Source organism: Gopherus flavomarginatus, chromosome 2 (assembly GCF_025201925.1).
Source record: "Gopherus flavomarginatus isolate rGopFla2 chromosome 2, rGopFla2.mat.asm, whole genome shotgun sequence".
Lineage (NCBI taxonomy): Eukaryota > Metazoa > Chordata > Testudines > Testudinidae > Gopherus > Gopherus flavomarginatus.
The window spans coordinates 70,011,407-70,033,763 of NC_066618.1; the positions used below are offsets into that span (position 1 = coordinate 70,011,407).

General features: G+C 40.4%; 1 protein-coding gene across 1 annotated transcript in view; it reads right to left on the bottom strand.

Annotated features, from left to right (window-relative positions):
• Window positions 1–641: 641 nt before the first annotated feature.
• The window catches only part of LOC127044053 (uncharacterized), a 449,887-nt gene continuing 428,171 nt past the window's right edge, over window positions 642–22,357 (bottom strand). Inside the window, exon 2 of the mRNA XM_050938468.1 lies at window positions 642–674. The gene's annotated coding sequence lies outside the window, so the exon portion shown is untranslated. The remainder of the gene's footprint in view (window positions 675–22,357) is intronic.

The following is a 22,357-nucleotide window of genomic DNA, read 5'->3' on the forward strand; positions in this document are numbered from 1 at the left end:
AATAAAGACTGGGAGTGGATGGGCCATTACACAAAATAAAACCATTTCTCCATGCTTATTCCACCCCCCCCCCACCAACAAACACATGGTTCCTTACATCTCCTTGTCAATTGCTGGAAATGGGTCATTTTCATTACCACTACAAACAGTTCTTTTTCTCTCCTGCTGATAATAGCTCACTTTAACTGATCACTCTCGTTATAGTGTTCTCTGTGTATATATCTTCCTACTGTATTTTCTACCACATGCATCCAATGAAGTGGGCTGTAGTCCACGAAAGCTTATGTTCAAATAAATTTGTTAGTCTCTAAGGTGCCACAAGTACTCCTATTCTTTTTCCTAATAAATGAGCATACTCCAAAGTGGGCAAATTTGGTGACAGGTGTTTCAAGTTGGGTACCCAGAATCACCACATGGGAATGCTGACAGAGACAGGGGTAGAATCCAGTTCTTCAGGGCAGTATTCAGTTACCTTAATCATGAAACTATCCTTTCTCTTCCAGCAATCCTGTGTGTTATTCACTACACACCTTCCAGCATCTGTCACAAATGCTCCATTAGCTCTGATGCAGTCCCTGAGTATAGTCCATTCTGTGCCTAGAATGAGGGATGGGTTCTGTGGAAGGAATAGTGTGTGATTATGAATTAAAGAGCAGCAAAGAATCCTGTGGCACCTTATAGACTAACAGAAGTTTTGGAGCATGAGCTTTCATGGGTGAATACCCACTTCGTCAGATGCATGTAGTGGAAATTTCCAGGGGCAGGTATATATATGCAGGCAAGCTAGAGACAATGAGATAGTTCAATCAGGGAGGATGAGGCCCTGTTCTAGCAGTTGAGGTGTGAAAACCAAGGGAGGAGAAACTGGTTTTGTAATCGGCAAGCCATTCACAGTCTTTGTGTATGTGAATTAAAGACTGTATCAGAATGTATATGCACAAAGGCAATCTTAATTATGAATTCAAAGGTTTTGAGTGCTTGCCCTTGCAACCTTAATATTCTTTAAATGTAGTTTTTTGTAATTTCCTAGTTGTTTTTTTTTTTAAGCAAATTCAAAAGCAAACACACACAAATTTCATATTGACTCACAGGGTTCCTCAGCAAGTTTGGAGCCTTTAGGTTCATTGTACAAACCTCTATCACCTGAGCTAACAGAGTAACTGATAGGTTATCACCCTCTACGTGGAAAAGCCACTAGAAGGATACAAGACAAGCATTTTGCCAGTGGGTTTCCACAGCTATTTGCTGACAGCAGAAGGATGTTGAGACTCGGGAATCCAAGGGTCTATTCTAGGTTCTATGGGATGGTTGCTCTAGTGGTAACAGACACTTCTGCCCCTGGTGCTTCCAGCTTGTCCTCATCCCAGTCCCAGTCACTCCTTTCCCTGCTCCTCTCCCAGTCCTCTAAAACCACCCCCATTGTCCATAACATACCTATAACATTTTAAGTACATTGGTACATTGTGGCACCCATGTGGTCTTGAATGAGCTTATCGAACTGCTATGCTTTGGGCTGGTCTTCACTATGAGGAGATCAATGCTGGTGCAACTGGTGCACCAGGGATTGATTTAGCAGGTCTAGTGAAGACCCACTAAATCAAAAGCAAAGCACACTCCAGTTGACCCCGGTACTCCACATTTCCGAGAAGAGTAAGAGAAGTCAACCGGAGAGCATCTCCCATCGACACAGCGCAGTGAAGACACCGGGGTAAGTCGACCTAAGCTACGTTGACTCCAGCTACATTATTCACGTAACATAGGTCAATTTACCCCCATAGTGAAGATTCAAGCCCTTAAAATATGTCACCTCTAGATGATAAATAGCAGTGAGATGAGAAGAGATTTCTTTTTAATATTATATTTACTATTTAAATGGCTTTGGCAGATGACCACTTCATGACAGTCAAATATAGTTTTTATTTTGTTTAGTAACAATGTAACCTTGAGTAAATCATGACAGTGATACTATTTACAATATAACCATTTTACAAGGTGTCATTATTAGCTGACAGAACTCCACCTTTTTCAGTGGTCATACTTGCCTTCAGCAAGTTTCTTAGGAAAAATCTGATTTGAGAAAACTGATGACCACAGATAACCCTCGTTTCTCCATGGTGGAGTCCTCAGAAGTCTTAATATCTATATATAGGGCCTGAATGTCTGCGGGACACTTGTAAATTTGTAAGCTTTTATATAAAATATTTGAGGTTCTTTTGGTGACCTTTGGTAGAGTGGTCACATTTCTAAATTGAGACATTTTTGTAGTCAGCAATCCATAGTGAATGAGTATTTTTAGCTATTTCAGAACCATTTAAATATAGTTTAAAGTGCTGTAATCTTCGTGTGAACATTTACTTATAATTAACAAAGCACAGTTGTGTGCTACCAGAAGTTATAGTCTAACCTAACAGAAACAGGTAACAATAGTTATTCTTGTATTCCTAGTTAAGTTTCCAAGACGCATGGTAACTTTATACCTTGATGCAGAGACAAATATATTTTATTTGGTGTGAAATGATAAAAGCTCATAAATTTATGTAAAGTGTAATAAAAAGGAAAAGTTGTTGCCATTATCCTTAAAAGTAGATTTAACAGATTGAGATTAACTGATTGCTTTTGACAGCCCAGAAGATATTTATATTTTCACTGAACTTTTTATGTCAATTTTTCATCAGTGAAGTATTTACTCTCTGTGGTTCAGCTAGATTTTGACTCCTTTGATTGTTCATATGGGAAGCAAATGATGACATTCTATTTCATTTTCACTACTCCTGTGTGTGTGGTATATATTTTGAGATGCTTGTCAAGACGTATTTTGCTCATATCATATTATTTTAATTCTCTCTTATCCTTAAGTCTGTATTTATTTATTTTTATTAAAAGTAAGAAGCCTTCCCTGAAATACTAAGAACATGGCAAAAGAAATTCCTTACACACACACACACACACACACACACACACACACACACACACACACACACACACACACACACACACACACACACACACACACACACACACACATACATACATATATATATATCTTATGAAACAAAGACCTGGATAGAAGATTGTCTTTCCTGCTCTGCTTAGTGATTTTTAAGGCTTGATCCAGCACTCAAAACTCCCACTGACTTCTGTGGAGTTCCATATGCACACTGAAGCTCAGCCTAAGGAATGTCAAATTGCATACACCGGCCAAATAGACCTGGGAGAATACTGAAGTACATTTTTAGCAAATATTTGAATTTTTAAATTAATCTGTTTCAGACATCCTTGTGTCTCTTTTCTGTTTGTTTTCCTCAAAAATTAAAGAAATTGAGTTTTACCAGCACTAATATTTATAGAATGGAAATTTCAAAATGGCATGAATGCATATTTTGTAAAAATCAAATTTGAAAATTGTGCACACAAGTATTTGTGCTGGAAGGGCTTTCCTATTCATCCAGACAGGGAATTCAAACAAAACCACATGATTTTACATGACCAGTCACAACTAAGTTGGTGGAACCCAGGGAGCCTAATGGAACCACAAAGGTATCAGAAGGATCTGCAAGAGAGTACTGTATCTTCCAGCTGACCCCACTATTAGTAGTCATCTGGGATATTTTGAGGATGCTTTGTCCATAACTACTGTTATAGTGGCTCCTAAATACACTGTTCATCATCATTGCCATCACAAGTTACTATGATTTACTGATGACTTGCATGAAATGGAAGACAGCCTAAAACAGTAGAGACAGAAATCCTGATCTGAGTCCAATCAATTGTGATATAATTCTTAATAGTCTTGTTGAATGTGTGGCCATCATAGCATCTGCAAAGTCATGCATGGCAGAAATGTTCTAGGTAGCATGTATCTTAGATACTTTGAGCTGCCTCCACTTGGAGACAGAGTTTTCTTAGTGTGTGCGACAGGGAGGGAGGCGTAGTTACTTTGCAGATAAAATCATTCAGTCAAACACAGTTTGAGTCTGTTGGTTCAGTTATATCAAAAACATCTGAGTAATCAGAGGCATTATTTGTAATAAAAAGGTTTTTTTCTGCTTGCTGTTTGGCCTGTGTTTGCTGAAGTTCTGGAAGTGCTTTGGACACTTCCAGAATTGGACCCGTGTACATCTTAGCTGAGGCTAGCAGAGACAGAGTGAGCCCTTTATTGGAAGAGATTGACTGCACCACATCTTTAAGCAGGGGAGAATTTGCCTGGCTGAGAGAATGAAGGGAACAGTGCTTTATTTGGAGGAGAGGGGGAAAGAGGCCAAACTGCTGCAAAAGGGGATGAGGGATCAGTCTGGTGGCACTGACTCATTCCCTGGGAACTGGAAGGGCAGAAGGGTTTAAAAGGGGCAGTTCCATGTGGTGAAGATAACTTTTACACAAAGCAAGAATGAACTAATCAATAGAACTGATCAGGAATTTTTCAACTGATTGTTTTTTCACTGAAAAATGCTGACTCACTGAAACCAAACTCTTTGCAGTAAAGGGTCAGTTTGGACAAATTTCTCAACTTCCAAAAAAAAAAGTTAGAAAAAAGTTTCAAAATTGTCAAACGGGAAAATTTCAACATTTTCAAAACAAAAAAAATTGTTTTTCAGTTTGAAAAGACTATTTATTTCAAAATTTAACTTAATTTATACAAAGAAGTTGATTTTTTTTAAATGAAATGTTTCAAGACTATTGATTGACTTGAACCAATTTTTTTTTCTGGTTATTTAGATTTTGACTTTTTGTTCTGAGTTGGAATGGGGAACATTTTCCAAATCTCAAAAATTATCACCTGCACAGCCTGAAAGACCAGCAATCATCGTGACTCTATTGGGGATGGTGCAAAGGTGGTGCACAGTGTCCTTGGGAAATGCAAGAGAACACGGTCACATATGAAGGTGACATTAAATCATCTCCTCTCTGCACCTGGTGAGCTACATTGGCTGTTTCAGAAGGGATGCAGGACCATAGTCTTACCCTCTTGCCAACTACTGTAGAGATACCAGTCTTGCGTAGGCCACAGGGGAGTTCCTTTCTCTTCACTCCTCTACACATTCATGCTGGGCCAGGCAGTCTTACCCACCCTGAGCAGAGATGTGCTGAATTACTCTATTGAAAATAATGAGCCAGATTTTGATCTCAGGTATACCAGCTTCAATGGAGTTACTACAGGTTTATACTGGTAGAAGTGATACCAGTATCTGGCTCAATGGTGTTTTATGATGCATCAACCGTTGACCAAGGAATGGTTTATTCACCCTGGATTTTCTTTAGAACATATCCCCTGTTTCTGTTTAAAGAAAGCAAACTTATGTTATGCAGAAAGCTTCCAGATTCATGAGAAGAATGACATTTAGATATGTTTGTATTTACTAGTGTTTTAGTGTATAAATGATGTTCTAGTTCATTTATTTTTCTGCTTGTGAATTTTAACAAAAAATCTGGTGATAGTTTTCAAGTCCATGGTACCTATAGAAATTGGGCACAGGAGATCATAGTATTAGAGTTTAGTATTTGATTCCAGCTTTTCCCTCCAAAAAACCCTATGAGATTGGCTTAAAAATCACTCATGATTTTTTTAAAAAAAATTATAAATGCTGGTACCTTTTTATTTGCTTATGGGTTTTGAGCATTTAGGCTGCATTTCCTTCTCATTTTCAAGCTTTTCTTTGTGCCCATGAGGGATAGAAACATATTTTTATTTTAAAGGATTTTAAAGCTGAGATTTTACAAACAATATCATTATTCCAACATCTGGGCCTTTAAGGAAAACACTGGAAGTCATGCAACGTGCGGTAAAATCACTAGAGTTGTCAGCATTGGTCTCTCTAAACAAAGTCCACTGCACTTCTGGAGCCTGCTGCAGGGCACAATGTCACTTTAAAAACAGACATGGGCCATTACAGGCCTACTCTATCTTGGCTCCTTTAAAACCTGACTGAGGGAGGTTATGTGATAAAAGGACTATAAAGGAGTTGCCCTGTGGCTAAGTTTCTGGGAGAGACTCACAGAAATGTCTTGATCTTCCTGAGTCTCTCCTTGGTGGCACAGAAGATGTGTAGGAAGAGGCTTGGAAGGACAACTGCAAAGCATGAGCGAGTACCTCAAGGAAGTGGTGGTGTTTGGCCTAAAAAGACAGCAAGAGTGTGTGGAAGAAACTCAAGATAAAAGATTATTTGAGTTTTTAGGGCAAAGCGGAGTGAGCTCCATGTCAAGAGGTCAATGGTTGTTATTTCAGCTAAAGATTTAAGGCTGTGGGGAACAGGAGGAAGACTGCTTGGCCATGGACAGGTAGAGTAGTGTTAGCATTATGCCTGGTTAGTTCCATTTCTCAATGTTGCCAACTTTCGTAATTTTAATGAAAGTTATGTGATATCTTGCTTAAAGGTTCAACTCCTGTAGACAAGTATTTGTGTGAAAAGCTCATCTTTCTTAATTTTTTTTTGTTTTTGTTAAGTAATTTTCTAACCCTCATAATTACAGGAAAAAAGCTTGAAAATGTGAAAAACCAAAAGGCAAATAAAAAATTCCCAACATTGTTATTTTTAAGACAATATCTTGATTTTTCAAATTTTATTTAAGGTTCCAGACTAGAAATTCTTGAAAGCATGGGAAGCAGCCGCCTTTGTCTCCCTGTGTCAATGAGGGAGATGAGGTCAGACCATGGGGGAAAGACAATATTGTCTGGGAAGGCAATGAATCTAGTACCCATGGGGCTGTGTAGGGTTGAAGCAAGTAACCCTTTATAGTAGGGAGTAGCCCCAGAGTTGCTTACCTTTGAAAGCTAATGGAGAATACAAGGTCCAGTAACTGTGGAGATAAGCTTGGGTTGGCTAAGGTCCATAGACTGGATCTATGGAATGAGGCACTGGGTTTTTAAGGTCAAACTTTTTCCTGACTGGTCCCAGTCAGCTGGCATCAGCAGAAGGGGTGAATATGCAGAAATGAGGCTAAATGTCCTCTACTTCTTTACAAAAGAAAAAACTAGTAACAGAATAAAGTAAAATCCTCTTTACTTAATGTGAATCTCTGTCTCTGGTGATCAAGTCCTCTGTGTCCAAAGATAATTAGCACTTTATAATGCTAATTATTATAATTATGTCTGCGAAAAAAATCATTAGGGGGTAGGTCTGCTCAATGATTTTCAATTGCCCCCACTACTCAGAAATAGGGTCACTTTTCGATTAACTTGCTCTAGGAGCTCAAAGATGAAAACATACTTACAGAAAATCCTTTGATTGTTTATTCCCTCATTTATAACATCCTGCAAATTATCTGAAAAGCCAAATAAAGAAAAATAAAATATTAGTGTGAGAAAATTACATGAAAACTTTCAGGTTCCACACACTGAGATTAAAGAAATCATTGCATCCTTTGCCATTTTTGTGCCATTAATGTGTGCACTTTATACCAAACTAGTATTAGAAAGCTCCCTTATAGATTCTCTTCTGTCTTGTTTTTATTCACATTACCACAACCAATTGAGAGGGGAGAGTTGAGATAAATTTACAAGCAACTGTAGAAAATATAAATGTGGACCAGTAATAAAAAATTACAAATAGTGTCACCATACTGACTGGAAATTATCAGTTGCATAGTAATTTCCTATTTCCTCCACATCACTAACATGTCTATGGAGGCTGGTTTAGAGTCCAAATCCTTTCCATATTGACTTGAAAGTGTTTTGCAAATTATATTGTGATCAGTTTACAGGTTCTTATACTCTCACATTTGAAATAACCTAGTTTTCACCTTGTCAAATCTTGTGAATTCAGGCTTTAGGGAAACTGAGATGAGAATCCAGTACGAGGAACCAGGGAACTGAGGGTAGGAGTGTTGCCCCAGAGTAGACGTAAGAGGCCATTAGGTGAGAAAGTGAGGGAGATTAGAACAAGTGAACTGGGCTTTAGGAGAAGTGGAAGAGAAACTTACTTTGGGAACCAAAGTTTGATAGTTTTGGCCTAAATGACCTGCACAAGGCGACACAAGAAGTTAGAGACATAGCCAGGAGTTCCTCAATGCTCAATCTATTAGACAAAGTTGTCTCTCCAAAATAGATGCTTTTAAAAAACTATCTGGAGATTTTATTGAAGCCTATATTATGTTACTGCTTACAGTCAGATAGACACACAGGGGTTAGAAGAAAATAGTTTTTTTCCTGACTTTATAAGCTAGATCAGAGAATTCAACTAAAACACAGCTCCTGTTTCAAAGAAACTAAATGAATGTTTCTGAGCTCAGCCGACTGTCATGGTCAGATGAGAGAGTCTCAGCCAGTCAAGGACACAAGAAAAATTCCATGTGACTTCTGCAATATGACTTAACCCTGGTTTCATAGTCTCATGAACTAGGCTTAACATAAAATATACCACAAATAATAGCCTGAAAAATAAACATACAGTAAAAAAGATCACAGAAAGTTTTTGTTGACAGTTCTCAAGCATGCACAAAATTTGAGCAAACAAGTAAAGGTTTGCAGAAGCAGTTTGAATTTGAACTAAGGCTGATTTTGAGTACTTTTTCAGCCTGATTCAAAAAGTTCCTACAGCTCAAGAAGCTGGCATAAATAAAGAAAAGTGATTGGAGGAGAAAACATTGCCCTCCCAAGGTTGTGAAGAAGAAAGATCCTCAATGATAAGGTCTCCATATGGAAATTAGCCTTTCACATGTAATTTGACATCTTAAACGGAAAAGCTTCCCAGAAGAAAGCAAGATCTCTGTTACATAGTTTGAGCTCTTTGAAAGGGAAAGACTCTAGTGAATTTTGAGAAGATGGCCATTTCTGTGAATTTTCAAAAGATTATATTTCATTCTCAGAAAGTGTCAATCAAAAATCTTAATGAAATATCTTTGAAGGCCCTCCTTCCAAGCATGTACACCACTGTTTGGTAAGATGTAGTAAAATATGTTGAATCCCAAATATTTATGCTGAAGGGGAAAAAAGTCAGAAGAATGCCAGTCTAGCAGCCAGTTCGGAAAACAGTTTAATTGTCTAAACGCCAGACATAGGATTAACATTACTGTACCTCCTTCCTTGTGAATTGGTGGAGGTGGACTGATTTAATTTTGTATTGAGGCCTGTAATAGATTGGGCCTATCTTATAGCACCCTCCTCCTGTCAGAAAAAGCTTTATTATGCCAGTCCACTCACTCCCTGAGACAACCCTCATCTGTATTTCTCAAGGAATCAGGGAAACTATCTTCAGCTGGGGCAGTTTCTTTAATTGCATTTTCTTAACAAACACAATCCTACCCCCTGCAGACTTTTACTTCAAAGTCTGTGCAAGCATATCAGTCCCTTCCCCAAGTCAGTCTCTCACACCAGTAATTCCCATAACAAGATTTCTTGGCTCAGAGCCTCAGTCCCCATGTGCTCCCAAACAGTCTCCCCTCATGTATATTTGGTTTTCTTGAGCAGTTCTTTTCAGCAGTAACTCCAGTGGCAGTTCCTTGGGAGCACCACCCAGGCACTTACACTTCCTGGAGGAAGCTGTAGTCCCCTCCTGCTTATTCATGGTGCTGTCTTTTATAAAGTTCAGCTAATTAAGTTCCAACTCTTTCCTCAGATTCCATAGCAATAAAGCACATTAGTATGTGCTTAATTTTAAACAACATTGATGGCAATGAAATTACTCATCTGCTTAAAGTTAAGCATATATTTAAGTGCTTATTTGGATCAGAAACCATTCACCTAGGGCAAGTCAAATGAGACTCCTGCAGTACAAATTAGCTGCAATTTCTCACAGTATTATCTTGTCAAGATTGAGGTCAGAAAGTGATGTAAGTGCATCAGGCAGGCAGCCATTTAAAATTGCCTTGAGGAACCCTGCAATCCAGTTCTGCCTTATTTTTAAACAGCAGAAGGATGCAAAAGTAAGAGGGCTGCTTTTCTGCTTTTTTAAAAAAATGTCTTTTGTACCTTGACTAGAGTGCAGTAGCTTGGCTAAGCTAGTCTCTCAGTACAGTGGAGTTCCTGAACATGAAAGTAATTTGTGTTGTCAAACACAAACATAAATTTGTTAAACAAGGTATCACATTTAAGCCATGGAAAAGAGTGTGTGATTAAAGAGTATTATCCCTTTAAAGGACAAACTGGAGCCTGCATTCTGGGGATAATCAAGGCAGCCTTGTCCTGCTCTACCCTGGGGGCTGAGCTACATAAACAAGCAGAAGTGGAGCAGAAGAGAGAAAGAAGTCAGGTGGGCTGCAGTGGGTGGCAGTTGCTCTCCAGGGGACCTGCAGCTGCAGACAATCTGAGTCTAAAACAGGGAAAGAACAAGTAAAAAATTACTTAGAGAAGTTAGATGTCTTCAAATCACTAAAGCCTGATGAAATGCATCCTAGAATACTCAAGCAGCTGAATTATATCAGACTGAAGAGATATCTGAGCCATTAGCAATTCTCTTTGAAGAGTCATGGAAGACGGGAGACATTCCACAAGACTGGAAAAGGGCAAATATAGTGCCCATCTATAAAAAGGGAAATAAGGACAACCCAGGGAATTTACAGACCAGTTAGCCTAACCTCTGTACCCAGAAAAATAATGGAGCAAATAATTAAAAAATCAGTTTGCAAACATCTATAAGATAATAAGTTGAAAGGTAACAGTCAGCATGGATTTGTTAAGAACAAATCATGTCAAACCAACATGATAGCTTTCTTTGACAGAGTAACAAGCCTTGTGAATGGGTGGGATCAGTAGACAGGGTATATCTTGATTTTAGTAAAGCTTTTGATACTGTCTCGCATGACCTTATCATAAACAAACTAGGGAAATGTAACCTAGATGGAGCTACTATAAGGTGGGTTCAAAACTGGTTGGAATATCATTCCCAGAGAGTAGTTATCAGTGGTTCACAGTCATGCTGGAAGGGCATAATGAGTAGGGTCCTACAGGGATCAGTTCTGGGTCTGGTTCTGTTCAATATATTCATCAGTGATTTAGATAATGGCATAGAGAGTACACTTATAAAGTTTGCAGATGATACCAAGCTGGGAGGGGTTGCAAGTGCTTTGGAGGGTAGGATTAAAATTCAAAATGATCTGGACAACCGGGAGAAGTGGTCTGAAGTAAATAGGATGATATTCAATAAGGACAAATGCAAAGTACTCCACTTAGGAAGGAACAATCAGTTGCACACATACAAAATGGGAAATGACTGCCTAGGAAGGAATACTGCAGAGAGGGATTTGGGGGTCATAGTAGACCATCAGCTAAATGTGAGTCAACAGTGTAACATTTTTCAAATACATAAGCAGTTGTTACAAGGAGAAGGGAGAAAAGTTGTTCTTATTAATCTCCCAGGATAGGACAAGAAGCAATGGACTTAAATTTCAGCAAGGGAGTTTTAGGTTGGACATTAGGAAAAACTTTGTAACTGTCAGCGTGGTTAAACCCTGGAATAAATTGCCTAGGGAGGTTGTGGAATCTCCACCATTGGATATTTTTAAGAGCAGGTTAGACAAACACCTGTCAGGAATGGTCTAGATAATTAGCCCTGCCATGACTGCAGGAGACTGGACTCAAGGTTATTCCAATCCTATGATTATTTTGCCTAGATCTGTGCATTTTCTATGCTATCTAAGTAAAGAGTAATCCTGTGCAAAGTCTATATGTGTCTCTCTGCTTTCACTACGGTATATCCCCGAAGAGTTAAACTATAAACCCTGAACACCTATATGTCTGGAGATCTGGGAAGGGGTGTATTTAACTTATAATGGAGTCAACATTAATCCCAGGGGCTAGGCAGTTGGACCATGGAGTTTCAGCTCTCGGAAGGGGGTGCAAGACAGAGGAGCTGCACCCTGAGAGTGTGACTAGAGATCTCAGCCGGGGAAGAGCCTGTTAAGACTCAAGAGACTTAAAGCACATCACGTCCAGTGAGGTGGCCCCCAAACACAATAACCTCAGGAGTGTCCAGCCAGGGGGAGCTCTACTAGGGCTGTGTGTGTGTGTAACCCCATCATTTCAGATATAGACAAAGCATTAGAAAACATACAGTTGATTCAGAACCAATCTTCCCTTATAAGGAGTGTGAACTAGACGACATGATAGGTCATTTTCATTTCTAACAGATATGGAGGAGCATGAGGTTTGGACAGAAACATCCCACAGGAGAAGAACTATTAACTGGGATTCTCTATATCTAGTAAAGAGGAAAGGACAGAAGTTGATAAAGTACGGGTAGGAACCGAAGAGAAACAGTTAAATGAAAAAGAGTCCCATTCAATTACATCACACGAAGGCAGATAACTAAAAAGTGACAAATTGTATAAGTGCTTGTCTGTAAATGCTAGAAGTCTAAATACTATGATGGGTGAACTTGAGTGCCTGTTATTAAATGAGGATACTGATATAATAGGCATCACAGAAACTTGGTTGAATGATGACAAACAATTGGACGCTGTAATACCATGGTACAAAATATATAGGAATGACAGATAGGTTGTGCTTGTGTGGGAGTGGCACTGTGTGTGAAAGAAAGCATAGAGTCAAACAGAGTAAAAATCTTAAATGAATCAAACTGTACCATAGAATTGCTATGGATAGAAATTCTATGCTTGAACAATAATAGTATAGCAGTAGGACTGTTCTACCGACCACCTGGCGGTCAGTGGTGGTGACTGTGAAATGCTCAAGGAGATTAGAGGAACTATAAAAACAGAAAACTCAGTAATAATGGGGGATTTCAAGTATCCCCATGTTAACTGGGTTCATGTCACCTCAGGTTGGGATGCAGAAATAAAGTTTCTATTCACCATTAGTGACTGCTAATCCTGGAACCCAGAAGGGGAGAGGAAGTTCTTGCTTTAGCCCTAAAGGAAGCACAGAATCTGGCCCAAGAGGTGAATATAGCTGAACCACTCGGTAATAGTGACCATACTGTAGTTAAATTTAACATCCTTCTGGGGGAGGGAAATACCAAAGAAGCCCGCCACAGTAGCATTTAACTTCAGAAAGGGGAACCACACAAAAATAGGGAAGCTAGTTAAATGGAAATTAAAAGAAAGAGTCACAAGAGTGAAACATCTGCAAGCTGCATGGGAAGTTTTTGAAAAGCGCCATATTAGAGGCTCAAATTAAATATATATCCCAAATTTAAAAAAATAGTAAGAGAACTAAAACAATGCTACTGTGGCTAAACAGAGTACAAGAAGTGGTTAGAGGCAAAAAGACCTCATTTAAAAATTGGAAGTCAAATACTACTAAGAAAAATAGAAAGTAGCATAAAATCTGGCAAGTCAAGTGTAAAAATATAATTAGGCAGGCCAAAAAAAAAAACGTGACAAGAGGGAAGGTCCTCTTGTAGATCTGTAACTGGTTAAAAGGCAGGAAACAAAGGATAGGAATAAGTGGTTAGTTTTCAGAATGGAGAGGGGTAACTAGCTGTGTCTCCCAGGGGTCTGTATTAGGATCAGTGCTGTTCAACACATTCATAAATGATCTGGAGAAAGGAGTAAACAGTGAGACAGCAAAGTTTTCAGATGATATAAAATTACTCAGGATATTTAAGTCCAAAGCTGGACTTTGAAGAGTTACAGAGGGATCTCATAAAACTGTGTGACTGGGCAACAAAATGGCAGATGAAATTCAATGTTGATAGATGCATGCATATAAAATGACGGGGTCTAAATTAGCTATTACCACTCAAGAAAGACATTTTGGAATAATTGTGGTTAGGTCTCTGAAAATATCCTCTCAACCCATAGCGGCAGTCAGAAAAGCTAACAGAGTGTTAGAAACCATTAGGGAAGATTAGATAATAAGAGTAACTATCATAATTCCACTATTTAAATCAATGCTATGCCCACACCTTGAATACTTTGTGCAGATCTGCTCACCCATCTCAAAAAAGATCAATTAGAAATGGAAAAGGTACAGAGAATGTCAACAAAAATGATTAAGGGTACAGAACATCTTCCCTATGAGGAGAGATTAAAAAGATTTGGACTGTTCAGCTTGGAAAAGAGACAACCAAGAGGGGGGTATGATAGAGGTCTATAAAATCATGACTGGTGTGGAGAAAGTAAATAACGAAGTGTTTTTACCCCTTCACATAACACAAGAACCAGGGGTCACCCAATGAAATTAATAGGTAGCAGCTTTAAAACAAAGAAAAGGAAGAACTTCTTTACACAACACAGTCAACCTGTGAAACTCATTGACGGGATGTTGTGAAGGCAAAAAAACTAAAAGTGGCTATTAGCCAAGATGGTCATGAACGCAGTCCTGTGCTCTGGGTGTCCCTAATGTTTTGACTGCCAGATGCTGGGACTGGATGACAGGGGATGGATCACTTAATGATTGCCTGATTCTATTGATTCCCTTTGAAACATTGGCTTTGGCACTGACCACTGTCTACTGGGGTAGATGGACCATTGGTCTGACCCAGTATGGCCATTCTTATGTTCTTATGTTTTTAACTTCAGTTGGCCAAATCATGGTAAATGTTGAGCACTCACAGTTCCCATCGACATCAAAAATATCTGTAGTGCTCAGCATCACTTAGCAGTTGGCCCTTAGGTTATGAGTATGTGGTTCTAAAAGTCATGGCTCTGATGTGACACGAACAGATATGACACAAGACTGTGAGCTGTCTTGTGGTAAACCTTATATTGGTGCACAATTTAAGAGATGGGCACAAGGAGCAGTGGTCATCCAAAGTCTCAGTTCTTGTAGTCACTTCATGCAAGTAGTGGGAACATTTAGTGACTGTAGCAATCCAAGAGAGGTTGGTTAAGTATGGGATGGAAACAGGTCCCCACCCTTATTCCACACTCATCAGAATTGCTGAGCCAGCATTGGGAAGGAGATAGCAAGTCAGGAAGCATATACCGCCCCAGTTACTGCAACTCCCTCTGTGTGCTCCCCTTCCACTTTGAACAATATACATGCATCAGGTGCCATGCCTTTGGGAGCAGATGCTGGGAAAACACAAGCACCTTTGTGCCTTCCACCACAGCACATGCATAGTGTATCAAAGTAAAGTAGCTCTAAATGCAGAGGTAGAACTTCTAGTGAAGGCAGATGGTAGCCAATCTAAAGAAAGAATTGCTTTTTCTATTCTCATTTGCTTCATTCAGTGAGTCTGCTGGTTCAATCTGGGTGCCCATAGTTCAGGGACTGGACTCACTGCACATGAGATTAATGAGATATTTGTTTTGTTTATAGTTTCCTTAAAATGGAAGGAAAGTTGAAGTGAGGCAATAATGCTCTTGTTGTTGCTCTAACTTTTTAAAACTTCCTTGTACTAATCTGTTAGTTTAGAGAGATTAGTTAAATTAATCTCTTGGTTCCAGTGGGTGTAGAACCCCAGGTGCAAGCTGTGAGATTTCTAGCCCAAGGAATTAATATATCTGCTAATTGTGTCATGTCTGTGATTTAGACTGGAATATATTTTGCAATTTGTTTTAATAAACTTGTGTGCCTAAATACCATGTGTTTGTGGGATGGTCCCCTGAGATTCATCTTGAAGGTTGCCCAAATGTATCTCCTCTTCCACAGTGACCTACGTAGGAAGTGACATGAGACGTGTGGTGGTTTAATTAGAAAAATGTTGGCATCAGATTAATAATGTAGAATACCCTTTTCTTCAGCTTCTGTTTCATATAAATATCCCTCTTCAGAGCTCCAGTTCCATATGGCAATTAGAAATACTTGTTCACATGCTGAACCAGTTCTGTAGCTTTGTGAACAATGTAAATGGTTTTTCTATGAGCCTGTAAGAACTAGTGATGGACAAACTTCTTCAGATAAAATACTACTTGCCCTACCCACCCAAGAATGTTCATCTATTTTTAGACCCAAACTGAGATCAGAACTTTTTTGAAGTTCTGACATTTTTGTATAGCTATTTATTTTTAATTCCAGTTTTTGTGTGCCTGTTAACATCTGGATGCATGCCGGGAATGGAAGTGGCAATGGCCTGAAAAATCTCACAGGGTGTGCAGCCAACTTTGGCAAATTCAGTAAATCTAGATAATTTGAATGATAGTATTTAAAAGAATAGCAAATGATTTACAGTAAATTATTTATTCAACAAAATAATCTCTTTTTGTCTGATGTTGGAACATCCACAACCAAATAGTGATTTCCTTTAATTTTCTTATTGCTCAGAGAATTTTTGAGTGAGTTTTTGTTACTCTATAGATTGACTGCAAACAATTCATAGTATTTGATACTCTGTATTAAAAATGTTAGCTATATTGATTGATCATGATTGGTCACATAAATCACACTGAGAACGTGATAGTTAATATATTGGTGGCCTTTACCTAAGCACTAACTGTTGTTACGTAAGGCTAGTGAACCTGCGAGGGTGGAAACTTTTTAATTCCACATCAGGATTGCCTACATTGTTTGCATGGAGCATCTTTACAGGATCTTCTTGCTTTGCCAAAAACAAGTTATTTAGCCTATTTAAGTGGAAAAATATATGGATGTCACCTCCCTGTACACCAACATCCCTCACAATGATTGCATAGTTGCCTACCTTTCATATTTACAAGACAATGGAAAATCCTCAGATAGCCACCCCAAATACATGGCCAAACTCATCCATTTCATCCTCACCCAAAACAATTTCACATTCAGCAAGATACACTTTGTCCAAATCATGGGAACAACCAGGGGTAATAGATGGCTCCCCAATACTCCAACCTCTTCAAGGTGGTCAGTGAAGAATAATTTCTGGATAAATGCACCATGAAACCAATGATATACCTGAGATACACTGATGATATTTTATTCTCTGAACAGATGACTTATACTCCCTATCATGGATTCACACGCCCAGTGTTCTTGAACAGCTCTTGAACAGTCCAGTGTGTCAACTCCCTTAAGGTCACACTCTCTCAGTGGGGTGAGCCCCTTGGCTTCACAACCTCTTGGGACCAATCCTTGGTGCTTTCAGCACCCCTGCTTCACACCATGAGCTCCCTTCAGCAAGTCCATCTGAATTGGACACTTGCAAGACTTACACACCCAAAAGAAGCAATGCACCACCATGTATTCACAGAAGCCACAGCATCTTTTCCATTTCCTTGGCAGTTGTTATACCAGATACTTCGAAGATTCCTTTAGCACTCTTGCTAATCTATCACACGTACAGTTTACAGTACACAGTTCAGAGCAGTTTCACACCCTCCCTTACATCTGGTCTGTTCGATGAAACTAGTGGGGTGCACATGAGAAGCCCTCGTGTCTCCCACATCCTTTTTTCACCCCAAAACCTTTGGGTTTAAAACTGAGATGGGGTCCTACTAACTCCTCCTCCTCATCTTCCAGAGAGTGAGGAGGACAGTGAGCTCATATTCCTCCATGTGTCAACTGTCTTGACTGCAATCTGGGGTTGTGATTTGGACTCCCTTGGTTAAGAGAGCCCACCATGGTCATGGCCACCCTCTGACAAGGTGACTCTGATACCAGCAATGTCTTTCCAGCTGCTTCCTCTTTCCCTGGGGCATCTCTCACCCCTGGACAAGGAAGTCATTCTGTCCTGCCTTTGTGTGCCCAAGCTCAGCTGGGGTCTCAGCTACTGCCATGCTCAGCTCTGCCTTTGCTTTGCCTGTGAGGGTAGATGGTGAGCTCACCGCTTTGGTCACAGCATCAGAGCCAGTGTGACTCACATCTTACATGTGGAGATGTGGGGGGCATCCCTCTTTCCCACTCAGCTACAGGGATCTGATTATAGATAGGCAAGTATCTTGAGCTTCGCAGCTCTTCCTTTGTGTTACTAGCCAGGGGGAATATCTCCACCTCTCTGCTAGCCAAGCTATTGCCTGTTCTCTAACACCTGCATTCTCAGCCTTCTGGCTCCTTGGATTCAAATCTTTGGCCATTACAGCAGCAGGGACTGGATCCTGTCTTAAAGATATACAGTCATTTCCCAAAAGGACCTCAAAGCTGATGTCCTGGAGAACCCCAACTACCAGCCACCCCAATCCCTCCTGTTTCTGCACAGGGATCCGAGTTGTAGGCAGGGTGAATGACTTCATATTCACCCAAGTTACACAGCGCTTCAGCATTTGATGAGTTTGCTCCACACAGAGTCTCTCCACCATCATAAATGTCTTCCCATTAACCATCACCTTCCTTTCCTACTTGGGATCAGATGTGCCTGAGTCCCGGAGAGTGCAAGGGGACATGTACACTGGATCATGGAGTGGGAGCCCGTCTGTCCCCACCTCATGTTCCCTGGAAGAGCTGGCTGTGTGGCTGACTTTTCGGAGGAAAGCAGTCACATATTTCACTCTCTGAGCCTGAGTTACAGGCTGCCTTCATGGGTGGACAGAGGGAGGGTTAGCTCCCCTGTCCTGAGCATTCACCAAATTAACTCTTCAAGGATTCTATTTGTCATCCTTCCCTTGATTTTGGGGCATTGTGCCCATTGGCCCCTCCCCCAACTCTGGATTTACCTGAATCCCACTTCTGGGATGCCTCCATGGGTTTCCTTTCCCTAGACCCATGTTTAAGCCAGTCCCCTTTGGGTCTCTTTTCCCACCCAGACCTACTGTCCACAAACTCATTGACCAACCTGCTTGCACTCCACAGGTCTTTAGGCTTCCTGTCTACTAACCTCAGGTCCTGAGGGCAGATCTCATACAGCTGCTCCAACCCAACCAGGTTATACAAATACTCCAGTGTAGTGTCCCCTGCATCTTTACCACAATTGCAGAGATATTCTCCTATTAGGATGGTGACTTACATGTAGGTGACACCTATGGTCTTTTGTACATCCTGAAACCTTGTTCTATACACCTCAGGGGTCAGTTTGAACTTGAGCACCAAAGCTTTTTTGAACAGTTCATAGTCCTAAGTATCCACTCCATCTGGCTGTATGCCTCTATGACTTTGGGTCCAAGTAAGGGGTGAGGACAGTGAAGCTGATCTGCAGGATCAAGCTGGTTCAAATCACAAGTCTTTTCAAAGTCAGTGAGGTAGGCATCAATATTTCTTCCCTCCTTCCTTAAACTGGGGCAATAATTTGGTATCTAGCTTCCCTGCAGAATTGGCATTCCAGAGCCTTTCCCCACTTACCTCTCGGTGGGTACTCTTTCCCCTCAGCTTCTCCATCTCCTGTTCATGCTTTTTCTGTTTCTCCAGTTGTTCTGCTCATGCTTTTTGCTGCTCCACACAGTCAGCTCATTCTCTTTTCCAGTCCTCTGTCTGTCTTCTTTGCTGTCAGGAGATCAGCCACACCATCACTAACCAGATCAGCCACACCATCACTGGTTCATTCACCTGCACATCCACCAATGTAATATACGCCATCATATGCCAGCAATGCCCCTCTGCTATGTACATCGGCCAAACTGGACAGTCTCTACGGAAAAGGATAAATGGACACAAATCAGACATTAGGAATGGCAATATACAAAAACCTGTAGGAGAGCACTTCAACCTCCCTGGCCACACTATAGCAGACCTTAAGGTGGCCATCCTGCAGCAAAAAAACTTCAGGACCAGACTTCAAAGAGAAACTGCTGAGCTTCAGTTCATCTGCAAATTTGACACCATCAGCTCAGGATTGAACAAAGACTGTGAATGGCTTGCCAATTACAGAACCAGTTTCTCCTCTCTTGGTTTTCACACCTCAACTGCTAGAACAGGGCCTCATCCTCCCTGATTGAACTGACCTCGTTATCTCTAGCTTGCTTGCTAGCACACATATATATACCTGCCCCTGGATATTTCCATTACATGCATCTGAGGAAGTGGGTATTCACCCACGAAAGCTCATGCTCCAAAACGTCTGTTAGTCTATAAGGTGCCACAGGATTCTTTGCTGCTTTTACATTTCCTTGCTGTTTCCTTTATCTTCCCTTGTTTTACCACTACCAGTCACTTATTGTAAGGCACTTCTAGTGCCTTTACTACTCACCCTCTGCTATCACCTGTCATGGATCCACAGGGCCGCTGGTCTCTAACAACTCTGGAATAGTCCCTGGGGGCACCCCTTCGGTGTGCAACCCTCTTAGGGTCAAACTATTTCACTGGAGTAAGCACCTTGGCTTCACCATCTCCTGGGACTGAATGTTGGTGGTTAGTTGCTAGGTACCCAATGTCCAGGCAGTTATCTGGGCCCAGACTCCAGATATCTAGGCATCAATCATGCCTGGACCTCTGGGTCTCTGCTCCAACCACACTCATTTAGTTGTCACATATCACTTCACACTGGAACCCATATGGGGTATCATCAAACAACTACAACCCATCTTCGATGGGGACCCCATCCTGAAAGAAGTCTTTCCTGAACTCACACTGCAGGCCTTCAAACAACCCCCTATCATCTCTAAGATCATCTTCAGAAGCAAGCATCACACAGACCAAGACATACCAACTCAAAATGGCACCATATTTTGCCAAAACAACAGGTGCAAAACCTGCAGAGATGTCTCCACTGCTACAATAATCTACACTCCTCATAACAAACCCTTTCAAGATCCATCCATCCTATAAGTCCATATCACAACGTGTGTAACAGACCTCCCGCCCCTGCTGCTTTTTCCTCCCTATGACTGGAGGTATTAATGGGCCACTTCACCTAGAGGAGTCCCTTGAAATGTGTTAACTTCTTATGTTAAACAGTCTGTTCCACCTTGTATTTAGCAGTGACACTTAAGGTTAGTTTCCCAGCCCAGAAGAAGAGCAATGTGTAAGCTTGAAAGTTTGTTTCTCTCACCAACAGGAGTTGGTCCCATAAGAGATATTACCTCACCCACTTTGTCTCTGGAAAAAAATAGTCATGTGCAGTATAACCTTAATGAAATCTGGCAGGGTAAAGGGCAATGGAGGTGAATGGATGACATTCTCCATCTCTCTCTTTAGGCTGGAGGTAAAGTTTGGGAGTATTCCAATCCTCAGTCCATTAAGCTTTACATTTTCCTTTACTCGTGCTTTCGATCAGAATATGCTTTATAATTTTTTTACTCATTCATATGGGAAAAGAACAGTTCTGAGGTTTCTTGAAACCTCTTCCAAAGAGGAATGCTCTTGGTAGAATGAGTTGTATAGGTCCATGGAGGTCACTGCATTTCGCTGATGAGGCTGCCACGAATTGGCTTGTCAAGCTCTGCATCTTTAAGAAGTGGGGACATGTGTTCCATATCCCACCTAAAGTTACACACTAAGAAATGTTGTGATATCTTCCTCACTCTGTTTGATAATTATTAGTGTTCATAAGCAAACTCTTGATTCTTGCATGATTCACCAGTGAATAAACCTTGCTTAAATTTGCTTTGTACTGCTTCAGGACTTAATTTCAGGATTAAGTTCTGTCTTTGAATTTTCAACATCAGCAACCCTGATTATCTATCAGACTTCTTTAGTTGGAGTTTCCCTTCAATTTTTTTTTTTTTGTAAAAGAGGTTAAATGTCCCTTGTAGAGTTTCACATGTGGTTCTCTTGTAGCATTCTACATATGGTTCAACTGCCATTTTGAAATCTGTAACTATTGCCTGTAATGAAACTGTTTCACCCTGCAGGGAGCAGCTCTGAAGAAGGGGAGGAAGATGGCAGCCTGCTGTCTGTGTTTATCAGTATGCACAGTTTAGAGAAAGTACCCCACAAAGGATTTGATGTACCGGTAGGTTGTTTGGGCATCTGTAAACACCTTGTAGTATTTGCAGCATCTTGAAAAGTTTTTGCAGCATGATCAGTTCTCATTCAAAAGTAAAAAACAACAACATTATTTCTAACAGCAACAGAACTGCAGGAATAGATCTAGCAGAAAACAATTATTTAGCTGATTCCTAATTGTGAGTCCACAAATGAACATTTAAAATATTGTTGTGTACATTTAATATGGAGCATAGTAAAGGGCCACTATCTCCATATTAATATGGACAAGCCTGGAGCAGGTTTCCACATAACAGGTTCTGCCCATGTACCTCAATCCTGACCTGCTGCATCTTTGTTAAATCAATGTTGGGCCTCTTGAACAGAGGCTGTCACACACCCTGAACTGTAGGTATCAAATGGCATCAAACCAATGTTGCAATATGGGAAGAAGAGAACACTAAGACAGTAGGAAAGTCATTTCTTGTGACCATAAATCCACAATCAAACCCATCTTTCAGGAGCTGACAGGTTAGCAACTTGATCCTTTTAATCAGATTTGCATGAGCAGACCTTTGTGCCCAATCTGAGTTCTGTTGACATCGATGGGGCTGGCTGTGCACAAGCATGAAGATGTACCTCTATAGATCTGATAGCCGGATCAGGGCCTGGAGTATCCATGCATTTATCCCTATAGTTCCTCTCCTTATGTTGAAAATGACAGCTGAAAGTACCTTTTCTGCTTTATCCCAGCTACTAGTCTCAAAATCCTGGTACTTTTAAAAATAGATAAAGAGAAAGAAAACAGGGATT